This window comes from Manacus candei, unplaced genomic scaffold, assembly GCF_025592945.1.
Source record: "Manacus candei isolate 608988 ecotype Guabito, Panama unplaced genomic scaffold, ASM2559294v1 h1tg000049l, whole genome shotgun sequence".
NCBI lineage: Eukaryota > Metazoa > Chordata > Aves > Passeriformes > Pipridae > Manacus > Manacus candei.
This window is the reverse complement of record NW_026138097.1, coordinates 5,596,926-5,610,909: the sequence shown is the minus strand read 5'-3', so window position 1 is coordinate 5,610,909 and position 13,984 is coordinate 5,596,926.

Sequence of the window (13,984 nt, the reverse complement as noted above, 5' to 3'; positions counted from 1 at the left end):
AACACCAAAATATTTTACCTCTTTAGTAAAGAAATAATTTTTTAATGTGCAAAAGAGCAATAATAAGCTGCACTAAAATAGCAATTCCATAAAGATTGTTAAGATGCAAGGTGTGAGGAATGGGTGTGGGGAAGAGCACTAGTGATCCATTCTGATTTTAATAAAGTACCTAATTTCATGAACATCGGGTTGGTGTCTTTGTCTCATGAACAGACTCAGTGCATTGAAAAGGTCGTGGAGTTTGCTCATGCCTTAGGGAAGTAATTTCACATCTGAAGGATGTTTGTGAAGATCAGAGGCAAATACATGACAAAATATGTCAGCCAGTACATATTGTAAATAAGCAGCAAAATTTCACATGAAGACTGCTGAGCAGGAAAAACATTGGGAAAAAGCAAAGAAGGGCACATGCAAATATGGATAAGTGTCCAACTACCAGATTTCTAGCTTTCATTACTTTCTCATAGCACAGCGTTCCCAAAGTATTTCTTTCTCTCCAGCTCAAGAAGTGCCTAAGTTATCACAAAAAAACCACAATAACAGGGACAATTTTAAAATATAGGCATTAGCGTCTGTGATTTTTCTCTGTCATCTGGAAGATATTTTCCTTATTCAGTTTAATCCGTCCCACCCTTGGTCCATGACAAGTGGTCTGGGACCAACTTGAAGCAAATCCTTAGCCAGTATTAGCACAAAACAGTGTAATATCACCTTATTTACACCAGAGCATCCACTTTGAGGCCTGAACATCCACACAGTGCAAACCATATTCTAATCTTAACAATATCATACATATCTCTTGGCTTCCAGAAATGCCAAATGTTAACACACCACAAAGATCCTGAAGAGTACATCCCCTTCAGTAACATAAAAAATTAGAAATGAGGCAATGAGAAACTTTAGAGGTCTTGATATTAATTCAAACAAGGTGTCAATATCTTTAGCATTCATAGAATGCTTTCTTGAAAACTTCTGAGAAATAAGTTAGTGAAAGGGAGTAAAATAATTTTTCTATTTCCTCTTTCTCTGTAAAGTGTGCTTTAAAATCCAGAAAAGTCGTAAGATAAACTTGAATAAATTTCAGATTACAAACAGCTACTACAGGAAAACAAACTCCTCACTCCACTAACCAGTGTCTTCATGTATCTGTTTTTAATTCTCTCTCGTTTTCTGAAGTTTTTGAAGATAAAGAGAAACCCACTAATGTACAAATACGTCCATCTATCAAGTATGCCACACACATTAAAGAAAGGTATTTGGTCTGTATGTGGCACAAAATTTTTCCCCAGCTTTGCAGATGGTTTTGTTCTCTGCTGACAACATTTTAGCAGTAGTGGTCTGACACATTCCATCCATTTGACTTCTGTGAGAGTAATTGCATAAGCACTTTTATCCTATTGTCCTCAGGAGGCAGAAAACCCCCTCAAACTTTCACAAGATTATCAGGTCTTTTGAGTAACTTCAAGGACTTCTGACCTTACGAGCTTCTTTGGTTTTATGAGAGAAATTCAGGAATCATCTCATCTGAAAAAGTTTCTAAAAACACCTGAAAAATGGGGTGCTAGATGAATCTCAAAGTACTATATTGAAATTTCTTAGATTATCATAGTATATACATTGTAGTTTGAAAATACTATATATTTTATTATATTTTATTGACACCATTATTTTGAAGGATTTCCTCCTAATCCTCTGAAACAGTAACTCCATCCTTTTTCAGGACAATGCCTTTGAAACACAAGGAAGTTACACTTTTCCCTGTAATTAGCATTCTGATTGCAACGTATACACCTTGTCTCCTGATAGCATCAGATGATCTCAGAGGAAAAATGGATGCATACTGGAAAAAATTAATGTAATTCTCCATCTGAGAATTTTTAAATAGATTGAAATGTATGCTTGAGTAATCACTTGAAGCCACTGGAAAAATACTGAATGTATCTTGAACACAATTTTTTTCAAATAGACTCAAAAGTTAGGCTCCTGATTTCTGCTTGCCTCTTTCCTCATTTGGAACTCAAGACTTGTTTCAGCACTGCATAATGTGAGGAAAGCAAGCAGTAAAGAAACTGTGACAACACTCATGATCACCGTATATAAGAAACCGTGACTCATTGCTGTCTGAAAACAGCTAAATAGGTTTCCCATTTATCTTTCAGGTGTGTTAAAATACCTAGTTCTTGAGAAATGTAAGCCAGTCAGATTGCATAGGGAAATTGTGACCTGAAGCAGTCCTTGTGTTTCAAGGATAAACATTAATATTTTAAGAACAATTTGCCTTTTGTTTAAGATCCTGAATCAACAGAAAATAACAGAAGCAGCAAAACTTACTAAGACAGATTTCCCCTATGGCTAGTTGTGTCAGTATTTAAGAATACAGTATCTCCCTCAGCTTCATGGACACAGAGAAAAATACTGACTTCAACTTCCACACTGCTCATGCTTTAATCCATGTATTTTGTGTTATTCTTGAAAAAACCTGACATCTGTTTATTTTCTTCTGACATCTATTCCAGGCCTACTCATACCCCAGAACTTTGTAAGGGTAATGCAAACTTGATTTCCTACTAAATTGGTTGCATTGTAAGATATCATTAATTCACGACCAGGCTCCTTAGAGCCTGAAGCTGCATGTCCCAAACTAAGGAACTTTCCCTGTCCATTAGCTTCACAGATATGCTCTGTACTGTCTTTATTATCTAATCATAATTTATTAAATTAACTTTTACGAGTACTACATTTTCTATCTCCTACTTCTATGTTCTGATCTCTGTTTACAAACTCTTTTCCTCCCTCTCAAATCAGCGTAACCAGGTCAGGTAAATATTCCCCGAGTGCACACTTCTTCCGTGCTCTTCATTTTACTGATTTCTGAAGTGTCCAAATTAACAACCCATAACAAGGCATTTCTTTTCCACCACTAGCTCTGCAGGAATTTCATGCCTGTTATAAAGATTACTTGCCAAAACAAACAATGCAAATTATTTGCAATAAACCTATGTTGTTTGCCTGTAGTGACAGCATAAGTCCTCAGCTTTAAGCAGTTCTGAAGGAGAATGGATGCCAAGCAGATTTTTTGTAAAACTGAATCTAATTTCTTTATTCTGTCCAAGGTTATTTTCACAACTACAGTAACTGAAAATCCCACGGTTTTTAGAGCCACTTCCCTGCCTCCCTCTTCCCACCTAAACATCAAAAAAGCCAGGGAAGTGAAACACTGCCCTGATTTTTGGAGTTGTCAGCAGGCTACAGTTGAAAGAGAATTAATCATTTTATAACTGGTTTGTAAAATAAGTTGTGTTACTTATCATTAACACAACTTCAGAAACTGTCATGTAATAAAATTGCTCCTATGATCAGAAAAGAAATACTGTATGCTGGTTTTTTACATTTCTTACTTCTATTTTCCATCTTCAAATATAATCACATATCCTCTTACCTGTCATTCATTTGCATTTCTGATCCATTTAAACTGTTACTGGCTGTATGTTCTTCTGTGTTTCCCTCTCTTTTGTTCTCTCTCCCTTCTTTAGCATAACTTAAGGTAGGTTTCCTGATCTATATTAATGTTATGTCAGCTTGAAACCACAGCATAAGGATTAAAGCCAGCTGCAATACTAGTCAGTCACTCCCTTGACCAAAGCCCAAACATCCTACTTCTTGCCTTGCTTTTTCCTCCTTCTGTTTTTTTTCTACCACAGCTATGTTGCTTGGCAGCAGCATTACAAAACTACTGTTTCTCACAGGCCATAAACATACCTCTTTCCAGAAGATAAATCAATGAAAACAGGGATGAGGGACAGGCTGTATTCTCCTTGTGGTTTAAAATTTAAATGTAATAATCCTAAACTAATTATGAATTGTATATCACAAAACTGATACATAATTGACAATGTTAAGATATTAGAAGAAAGTATTATTTAAGTTTCTCTCAGTGTCCTTTTGCTGTTAAAGAAGGGTTGGTACTTGGCCATTTCATGTTACTGCTATGCTGTGTGCACCAGTATGTACCAGTAAAGCTCTTTACTGTCATACTGTCATTGTATTTGGTGAGTTATCTCAATAGCGGAAAGGACACGTTCTTTCTTCCCCTTCATACTTGTCATGCTTATTAAAACACATGACCTGCAACAGAGAAAGTAATTTCAGCTATTTTTCATTACCATGATTTAAAGCTTTTGTTTCTGCAATGCGCATAGTGAGGAGTTTTTTTCATTTTTTTTACTGACAGAAAAGGGTTTATAACCCAAACCCCAACAATTAACAGAGAAAATCAAGACCATTTACCGTATATATTCAGTAGTTCTGCTGACTGATACCTCTGAGATATGTTAGAGGCTCTGCTCTTTTCATTATGTGGAAAATACGGGATTTAATTATACTTTTAAGTGAGATGTGATTATATAACACCAATCTCACACCAGGTACTAAATAGAGAGATTACCTACAAGAAAATTCCAGCTACATTTTTTTCCAGGTTTAGGGGAAGAAGTGGTCTTGAAAAACACAGCAGAAATTATTTCCTTGAATATTAATGTAAGGGTTTGTGTTGTACCAAGGAATGACAGCAGTTTAAGGAAATATGATGGCAGCAATTTTTAGCTCTCTGAATATTAATAGCCTTATTTTCAAGTCATTGTGACTGTCACGTTATGTAATTGTGGAGGCAGATTCTACGTCCTACATCTAACAGGCATATGCTGTTTACACTGGAAAAGCAAATCCCTGGCATGTGTACTGACAGAGATGGGAATAATATATGTTTAAGCAGAACAGGAAAGAAAAAAGGAAATCAATTTTTTTAGTTGTAGCATTTCAGTATCGCAAAATTCTCTGTGAACTTCCCTTTCACTGAAGAACACTCTCAGACCTTTGTATGTGCTCTGGCACACATTTAAATTGCAGTTAAGTTAAGCAACAGCATTGAGATGCCACAGAGAGAGAATAGATGTCACTAGTAGATAGTTTCCTGTTATTCTTTTGATAATAGCACTTGACATCAAATCAGGGCACAGTCACTTTGCTGAGACTGCTCGACAGTGAGCATTCTAGAGCAGTGCCAAAATAATGCTGTAGAAGACAATAAGTCAAATAAAAATATGACACACATTTCACAGGTTGTGGTCTCCCATATTTGTGACTTATTAAACCAAGACTACGGGAAAATAGTTGAACACACATAAAACAAAAAAAAAGAAAATGCCATTAATCTTTTTGTTTAGGTTTTTTGGTTGGTTGGTTGATTTGGTTTTTGGTTGGTTGGTTTTTTTGTTGTGTTGTTATTTTGTTGTTGTTGGAGGGGTTTTTGTGTTTGCAGATTTTGTTTTAAGATATTTTAAAATGTGTGTTATTCTGAGTTCTTATTCCTGAAATTAACTGCTGATGTGTGCACTTTTTTTCTACAGATTCAGGATAATTCATTATCCAAGATTTCATAGCCTTTTATTGTCATGCATTTAATGGGGAAAGAAAAGCTTTCAGAGGCCTCAGCACAAATAAAATTTATGAATCATGTGGCCAGAAAATGCTCTTTGTGACTTGAAGTAAAGAATAATCTTCAATATTTTGCAAAAGAGATATCTATGCTGTTCAGAATATCAAACTTGTAAACCACTGAGCAGGTTATAATGGGTTGTTTCACACTGGCAGCATTCAATTTCCAAAATTATCTGTTATTGTTCAGGTTAAAATACTACAGAAAGACAACAGTTAGAAAATTAAGAAGATGGGGCATAAATGCCTCAGCTGGCCTGAGATTCCAGCCAAGAAAGGCACACCGACTTTCTTACATTGGTAGAATATCACTCATTTTTACCTCTATATCACTTATGGCTTATACCAAGAATGTGATGTTTTAAGTACACAAGCAAAGGCTGATCAATTAGTAAATGCAGAATCAAAAGAAACACGAGAAGATATCTACATACTCAAAAACCGGCACAGGGAAACTCCTGGATGGTCTGAATTTCCTAGAGCAAATCTTGACCTGATTCTTACAGATAAAAAGGGGTAAGTTCTTGGACAGCTACAAAGATTTACCAATTAGGACCCAGTGTACAACTGGAGACTTCAGTTCACAACACTGTCTTATGTGCTCACCATGGAAAACCTGAAAACAACTAATCTTAGTCAAACTGAAAAAAAGTTACTTACACAATGACTCATCTTCAAATAAAATAATCAGGTAGCTCTTTTTCTGGAAGGCAGTTCTCTTTCAGTTTCTCCATTTTTCTTATAAAAAAGGAAATATGCTGGAAACTATTTGCAATTATCTTCATGCTGTAGAAAAGTTTCTGAACCAGAAGTTTCAGCATTACTGAAGAGCTCTATCCTCAGCTGTCTGACTCATATGAATGATTTCAAAAATATTATGGTCAGAGGTATTTTCTATCTACTTAAATTTACTTACATTTCTCCCTTCATATGAAACAGGGTGAGACTGCTGCATGTTTGCCTGTAGGACTTGTTTGATAACTGTTTTCTTAGGAAAGTGTGTCCAACACAAAATCCAAATAAGTACATGTTTGGCAACATATTATTGGTCAGTTATTTACCAACTGTAATATCCAAAAGCAGTTGGCAAGATCGTAGCATTCTAGATAGACATAATAAGAACAGATGAGAAAATCCTCAAAAGCCGAATGTGCAAATTAATGTCGAAACACTAACGTACCTCAGTATATAATGATAAAGATAAAAAGGCAAGCAAACATGTCAGGTAAACAAAAATAAATGTTCTGTGGAGATAAAGAAAGCAATCTGATGATTCTTTATATTTGCTATTTCTGTTAATAGTTCAACCCATTTTCTTACGTATGAGCACCTGGAAATCAGGTTTTGTTCCTACTGGTAAAAGAAAGATGAAAATGATAGTAGGTAACACTAGTTATATCTATGAAATTGACTGGGAGAAGAAGGGGAAAGAATCCATTTGGAGAGAGTATGAGAAAACAGGTTCATTAAAGTGGTGAAATTTAAGCAACAGTTATTGCTGCTCACCCTTTCCTCGTTCGTACATAAAGGCCAACATACAATGGATTGGCATATGTAGCCACAAAAATCTCCAGTAGAGTTGGAGAAGAATGCTGAGGAGTTTGTAGACAAACAACAATATGAGCAGGGGTTGGTCATCCGATTTCATTTTAAATATAGCTTTCTTCACAGAAGCATCAGGACAAGCAGAAAACGTATCAGTCCTGAATAAAAGAAGAACTTTAAAAAAAATTCTTCAGCCGAAGATGACAGTGGGGTAGCACATCCAGAAAAAAATTTTATGACTAGACAATATGCATTGAAGAGTATCACATAATATATTAGTCAAAACCGGCCTTACTTCTTTTTCGCAGAAATTTAAAAGATACTTAAAGAAACACATGAAAAACGTCAGGGTTTTTTGTTTGTTTGTTTAGGTTTTTGGGTTTTTTAATTAAAATAGTTTTATCTTGTTAAAACAAGTTCAAACATGTCCTTCTAATAATTTTGCTACAATACACCTTCCTAGAACTCTAACATCATGTTTCCTGAAGAAACAAAAAGGCATCCAGAAACTCCCATTCATTGCAGTGAATAGAGGATGAGAACCTACAGAAACATTAACAGAAGATATATTGGTACAATGCACCACATAATACATCCCTATTAATTGGAACTGAAGTGTATTTACACTGTTCAATCAATTACTTTGTAATTAAAATTACTCATTTAACTAGAAGCAAGAATTAAATGCCTGAATTGCTTGATTATGAAACAGAAGGGAAAAGACTAATACATTTATTACTTAGTAGCAATCCAAGACAATAAATTTTAACTACAGGGCTCTTAAGTTTCACTTGCCTACATGTAACTGGTGCAATTAAAATACTCAGATTAATTATGTCTAAACTTGTAGCCATTTTTCTACCCACATTCATACTTAGACTGCATTTCTGCACAATGAGTGTAGTAGTTTAGTTGCTGTCATTTTTTTTCATGTAATTACATGGTTTTTTCAGATAAGTGCTTTAGTGTCATAGACATTTATGTTCCATTTAATTCCAGGGACAGAAATAATTTACATAACAAGCCCAAAATCTGGTTCAGACCCCATGGGCCTTTGAGACAAGAAGAAGTGGAGATTTCTCAAAGAGTGAGATGACAGCTCTTGGGAATCATCATCCAAATCTAAGTCTAACATTGACTGGAAGAAGTTGAAACAACCACATCTTGTTTCAGAATCACTGAAAACACATACAGTACAGGGCATGCAAGTGCATTTGTGGTTAAAGGTAAGTTGAGTATGACCCCATTGCTTAGTGGGGCAAGAGACTTAGTGAAAGGCAATAGGGAAAAAGTTGAGGTATTGATGAAATAGCCACAGAGGCAACTGCATAAACACACCGACAAAAACAACATCTCAGTCAGGAGCCCTGATGACCTCGATAAGCTCAGCCAAAACTTCCTTTAAAGGGTAGTTGGTAGGACAAAGAAACCTTGATGAGTGCAAGATAACAGAAATCTGCAGCAACTATTCCAGTAACTGTTGTCTTATGCCTCCTTATATGTCTACACCAAAAGTAATTCCCTACTTACTTAAAATGAACTTTTCTGAAAGAGCTTCCATGCACAAAATCTCCTGGACAGATCGGATTCTCACTAGGGATACCTGGTTGACTTTGTGTTCTGTGACACCAATCATCTTTGAAGTGGGACTTTTCCATCATCAATTAGCTCCACTCCTGGGAATGATTAGGTGAATGTTGTACCAGTAGTATTTCTCATAATACATTTATTGGCACACTCAGAGGTAAAGGTTCCCAAGTATATACTTACTTCACTAGTTGTAATTATGCACTAACTTTCAATATACATATATATTTGTTTGAGTCTTGTAATACATACTTGATTTCCTAGTGGTAATTTTGTAGTGACTTGCAATATATATATACTAGTGTTAGTAGTGTATATATATGTGAGAGGTTTCTTATAGTAGTAAAAAAGTACTTCTTAGAAATTTGTTATAAAGAAATTCTCAGAAAGCCAGGTTTCCATGACCTTGTGCACTAAAGAATCCTGAGAAACCCATTGTCACAATCTATACCCACACATGGGCGTAACACTATTGGGTAACATCTGTGACTGTCACAGGTACTTAAAGCCTTCTTTGCCTCAGTTTTCAATGGTAAGACTGTCCTCAAGCAGTGAAACATTACCCACAATAAAGGAAGAAAGAGTTAGGGACCACTTAATCCACTTGCACATACAGTAGTCCATAGGACAAGATGGGATGCACCTTAGGGACCTAAAGAGTGCTGGCCACTGTATATGGCCTTTGAAAGGTCGTGGGAGTTGGGGATGTTCCTGATGACTGAAGAAGGGCAGACCTCACACCTGTCTTCAGGAAGGGCAAAGCAAAAAGGTGAATTCAAGGAAGTATGGGCCAGTCAGCCTCAACCTGGGAAGGTTATGAAGCAAATCCTGTTAGAAGCTATTTTTCAAAGACATGCTGTACATCTTGACTTAGCAAGGCCTTTGACACATACAGTCTTCTGTAGTCTCTGTCTCCAAATTTGTGCAATATGGGCTGGTTAAGAGGACAATGATTGGCTGCACTACCATCTTGAAAGGGTTCTGATCAGTGGTTCAAAGTCCAGCAGCCAATAACCAGCAGGGCTCCTCAAATCAGTCCTAGGACTTCTACTGTTAGTGTCTTCATTAACAACTTTATGACTGCAGTGCTGCAATGAAGGGATACAGAGTCTTTATGAAGGAAAAGGGATGATGAGGAGAGGGAGTTGCTCTTCATGTGAGAAAACAGTTGGGTGCCTGGAAGCCTTGTAACAATTAAGTTTAACACTGATTCCAGTGTTCCCTGGTTAGGGATGTAGCAAATTAGACATGGATTACCTCATGTGGGTACTTGAATAAATATTTTGAAAGGGTTTAATTTTTTCTAATATTCCAAACTTTGGATTAAAGACAGTTGCTTGAGTAAATAAAACAACCATTTATTTTAATGCTTCAAATAGAATGTAAAGACAAGAGAATTCACTCACAATTCTCACAGATTTTGGATAAGACCTTCATAGTGGACTGAGGCAATTTCCTTGAATTTCCTACTGCTTATCCCAAATCACATTTGGGCATCTTTGTGGATTTTAAAAATAAGTAGGACTTTATTTGTCCTCAGTTATAAAGACAGAAGAGTTGTCTCTTAATATTTTGTAATATATTAAAATAGGAGATTTTTTTCTCATCATTTAACATGAGGGATATTTTCCAGTTCCACATCAGTGAAGAACATTTACAGTATTTTGTCTTTAAACGATTAATACATAGCCATATTATTCTGGATTCCTCATCGATACAGCTTAAAAAGATTTTGATACCTTAGAAGAGATAGGTTTCATTTTCAACTCACTTCTATTTCTTTTGAAAGAGTGTAACTCAGTTTACTTTGTATATATTACTCATTTATATTCTGTTGAGAGAAAAAAGGTAGCTTATGGAGAAGAAATGCCAAGTGAAGTGAGAAATGGATGTTATTCTCAGAAGAAATTTGCTAAGATAATTTGCTCTGAAAACTTCAAGCTTTATTCTTGAATCATACATCTAGAATCTATTTTTCAAAAATTAAAACCTGGAGTTTATTTAAAAATATTCAGAATATTTCATTGATGGGAAATATTTGATGATTTCCTTAACAGGAAAAGCAGAATTTCTCCCCCTCCACCACCTATCCACCCCCACCCTCCATAACTGGTTAAAGGAAAACATTCCAAAATTATATTTCAAGGAAAATTATCTGGAAGTTCTTTCCATGCCTGCTTTGAGAAGTCAGTTGCTTTTGTAGAGAAACATCTTTAGCTTAAATCTTTACCTGTTCCTTTGAGCTAAAGTGAGTTTCCTACACCCAACTGAAGCCTACAGCTCTTTACACATCTTGGCTCACTGGTGGTTGTACAGACGCAACAGACAAGACTGCAGATGGAGAATCAAAAAGTGGAATATGTTTTTCGTAGCATCATATACTTGTAGAATAGGCTAGGTTGGAAAGGATCTTGAAAAATCACCTGGTCTAACCTTTTGTGGGAAAGGAACCCTAGATGAGATTGTCTAGAATTCTGTCCAATCACATCTTGAAAACCTCCAGCGATGAGGACTCTGCCATGTCCCTGGGAAGCTTGTTCCTGTGTATGATTGTTCTCACTGTAAAAAAAATTTTTTTTTTATACCATGATGAAACCTCTCTGGGTTTTGGAAAAGCCAGGAATATTTCTGACCAACATGAGTTGGAGGCAAATAGCAGTAAACCTGCAAAGCAGGAACAAATAGAAAACACTCATAAAAACAAAGAATATTTGTGTCTGTAGTCCCTACTTCTTAAAACAGGAGGTTATCTAGGGTCATTTCCAATAATATTATCAAAGTGATGTTGGAAATGAAACACAGAATCTGTCATTATTATTAGTTTCCTCCACACATCCTTATGAATCTACATTAAAAAAAAAATAGATAAACTGCATTAATCATTGTCTGCCAGCCGGTGAGAGACTGAAATGTTAATGGTTAGGGCCTTTTTCCAGAGCAGCAGGGTGCTTTGCTGAGACCAGGTTTGCATCTCCCAACCCAAGGGGAGGAGGATATTTTTTGGATGTGTGGTGGCAAAACCACTAGCCTGTATAAGAACAGCCCAGGTGCAGAGGGGTAAGCACCCATCACCAGAGGATGACTACAACCTTTGCTTAACAAGGAGCTGAATTTTGAGCAGATAAATGAAGAGGTGGATAAAAAGCACATCCTGTGAGGTGGGATAATGCTTTTTATCATGACAATGTCCTCCCTTACACAACTGGCTCAGTTGTTAAACTCTCCCCCAGAAAGGTGTCCAGACATTCACATTCACAGGGCTTGAAGGTATCCATCCCTTCTGATGGGGCATAACTGGCTAAACTAGGCTGATGTAAGAGGTAGCTGCCGTGTCTTAGAAGGTGTCATAAAGCACAAAGGATCCCAGAAATGCCACCAACACTCATTTCTGGGGCTTTCCACTAGAGGATTGTGCATGATCACAGTGTTGCAACACAGTGTAAAACTCCCCCCGTCCAGGGAAGGTTCTTGGGCATTCCCACATATATTAACTCTATGTTTCATGGGCTTCCCTCACCCCCAGAAGATCAAGACTGTGACTGTCACTTTGGCCAAGAGACAACTAAATTGAAACAATCAAGTCTTGTACCTGGATCCAGGTGTGGTGATATATTTCCTCTCCTTCCTTCCTTCCTTCTGTCCGCCCTCCCTTCCTCACTCCTCCCCTCTCTCCTTCCTTTCCTTTCTTCCTTCCACCTTGATATCTTCATACTTTTATACAGCTAATAACCAAAACAGTTACATACCTCCTTTTTACTGCAACCAAATTGTTCTGAAATAAAGCCTACATATATATATATACACCAGTCATTCGGAGTCATCTAATCCACCCCAAGGGATATATTAACAATGTGGGAAAAAAATTCCTCCTTTGAATTTAGAAAGACAGCATAAACTCATGAAACAAAGAAACTGTATCAACAAGGAAGAATTTATTGAGCGTGATGGGTCTTCCTCACACCGAGTTTCCAGGGATAAAAGACCCCTTGGGTTTAAATATCATACATTTTATAATTTCACAAAATCCCACCATTTTTCAGATAAGCTTAATATAAGGTTTCTTTTCTCTGAAAAGGAACTTTCCCATCCTTCCGACTGGCTGCAAGGTGTCCTCTGTCAAAAATTATGGATCTTCCTTTGTTCTCTTCCCAAAGAGAGAAAAGAAACCCCTGTGTACAAAATTTGCCAAATGGCCCTTATTCCGGCCACAAAAGAAGCCTGGTACCCTGGTACCCAGTCCAGTTTGGAACTGGATACCTTACAACTTCACATTGTGCCTATAATTTTGTTTTATAATAAAAAACGTATTTTATTTCTCATAACAAGAACCTCATTTACCTTTGCCTTCTAGGGCAGGTCATAACACAGCTTTGAAGGCAACTCCAACTCAGAACACTGACGACCCTCCTCCTCTGTAGCTCTTCATTTACGCACCAACATTTATTATTATCAGCACAGCCCTTATAATACTAGACAATATATTTTTCTTCTCAGAACGAAAATATTAGAGATTATGGTTGAAGAGACTCAGGGCAATGAAGATAAAAGCTACATGGAAGCTATGTATTTACAGACAGACTTTATTTTCATTGCTCTCATGGGTTCAGTGTTGAGCAGCCACCACTTGGACCCACACAACTAAGAGAAGAGGAATATATTTTTTTGATCAGTGAAAAACAGTGAGTTTGGGGCCAGTAAGGGAGGGCAAGAAAAGGTACAAAGTAGTTAAAGAGTTCTTAAGCACAGGTGTTACATAGGTTACAATGCTGATACTGTCTGAGAAACTGAAATGTTACTCATGGGGACTTCTTAAATGCGTATGTATATTTCATATCTGTACTCTCATAAGATAGAGCAAAATTTAAATCTAGCAATGTCTTTGTAGGTATATGTCATTGGGGTTTTTTAAAGTCCAGAAGAAAAACATATTACTTCTCTGTTTGTTGACTGAAGGAACAAGAAAAGTATTGCAGGTACTCCAAAGTTCTTTAATATTCACATGATGAACTCACAAGTGCAGCTTGTAATTAAAGCAGTGAAACACAGTACTGAAAGATATATTTATTAGTGACTATTTGCAACATTTAGGAAGTAAGACTTATTCTCTTATCCTTTAATTATGAGGAGGTTGTGTTTGTTTCAGAAAAAAATAATAATACAATAGTGAAATACCACAGCATTAATTTCCTAAGTTTTAATAACACTCCATGATACAGGCCAGACTGTAAGACTGAAGTTTCAAGTTCATAAGTTAGTATTTTTTATGTACTGAAAAGACTAGAATGTGCGGTTTATATTAATTTATATTAAAATATATACAGAAAATATAAGCAAAAATATAGATCACACCACTAATTAT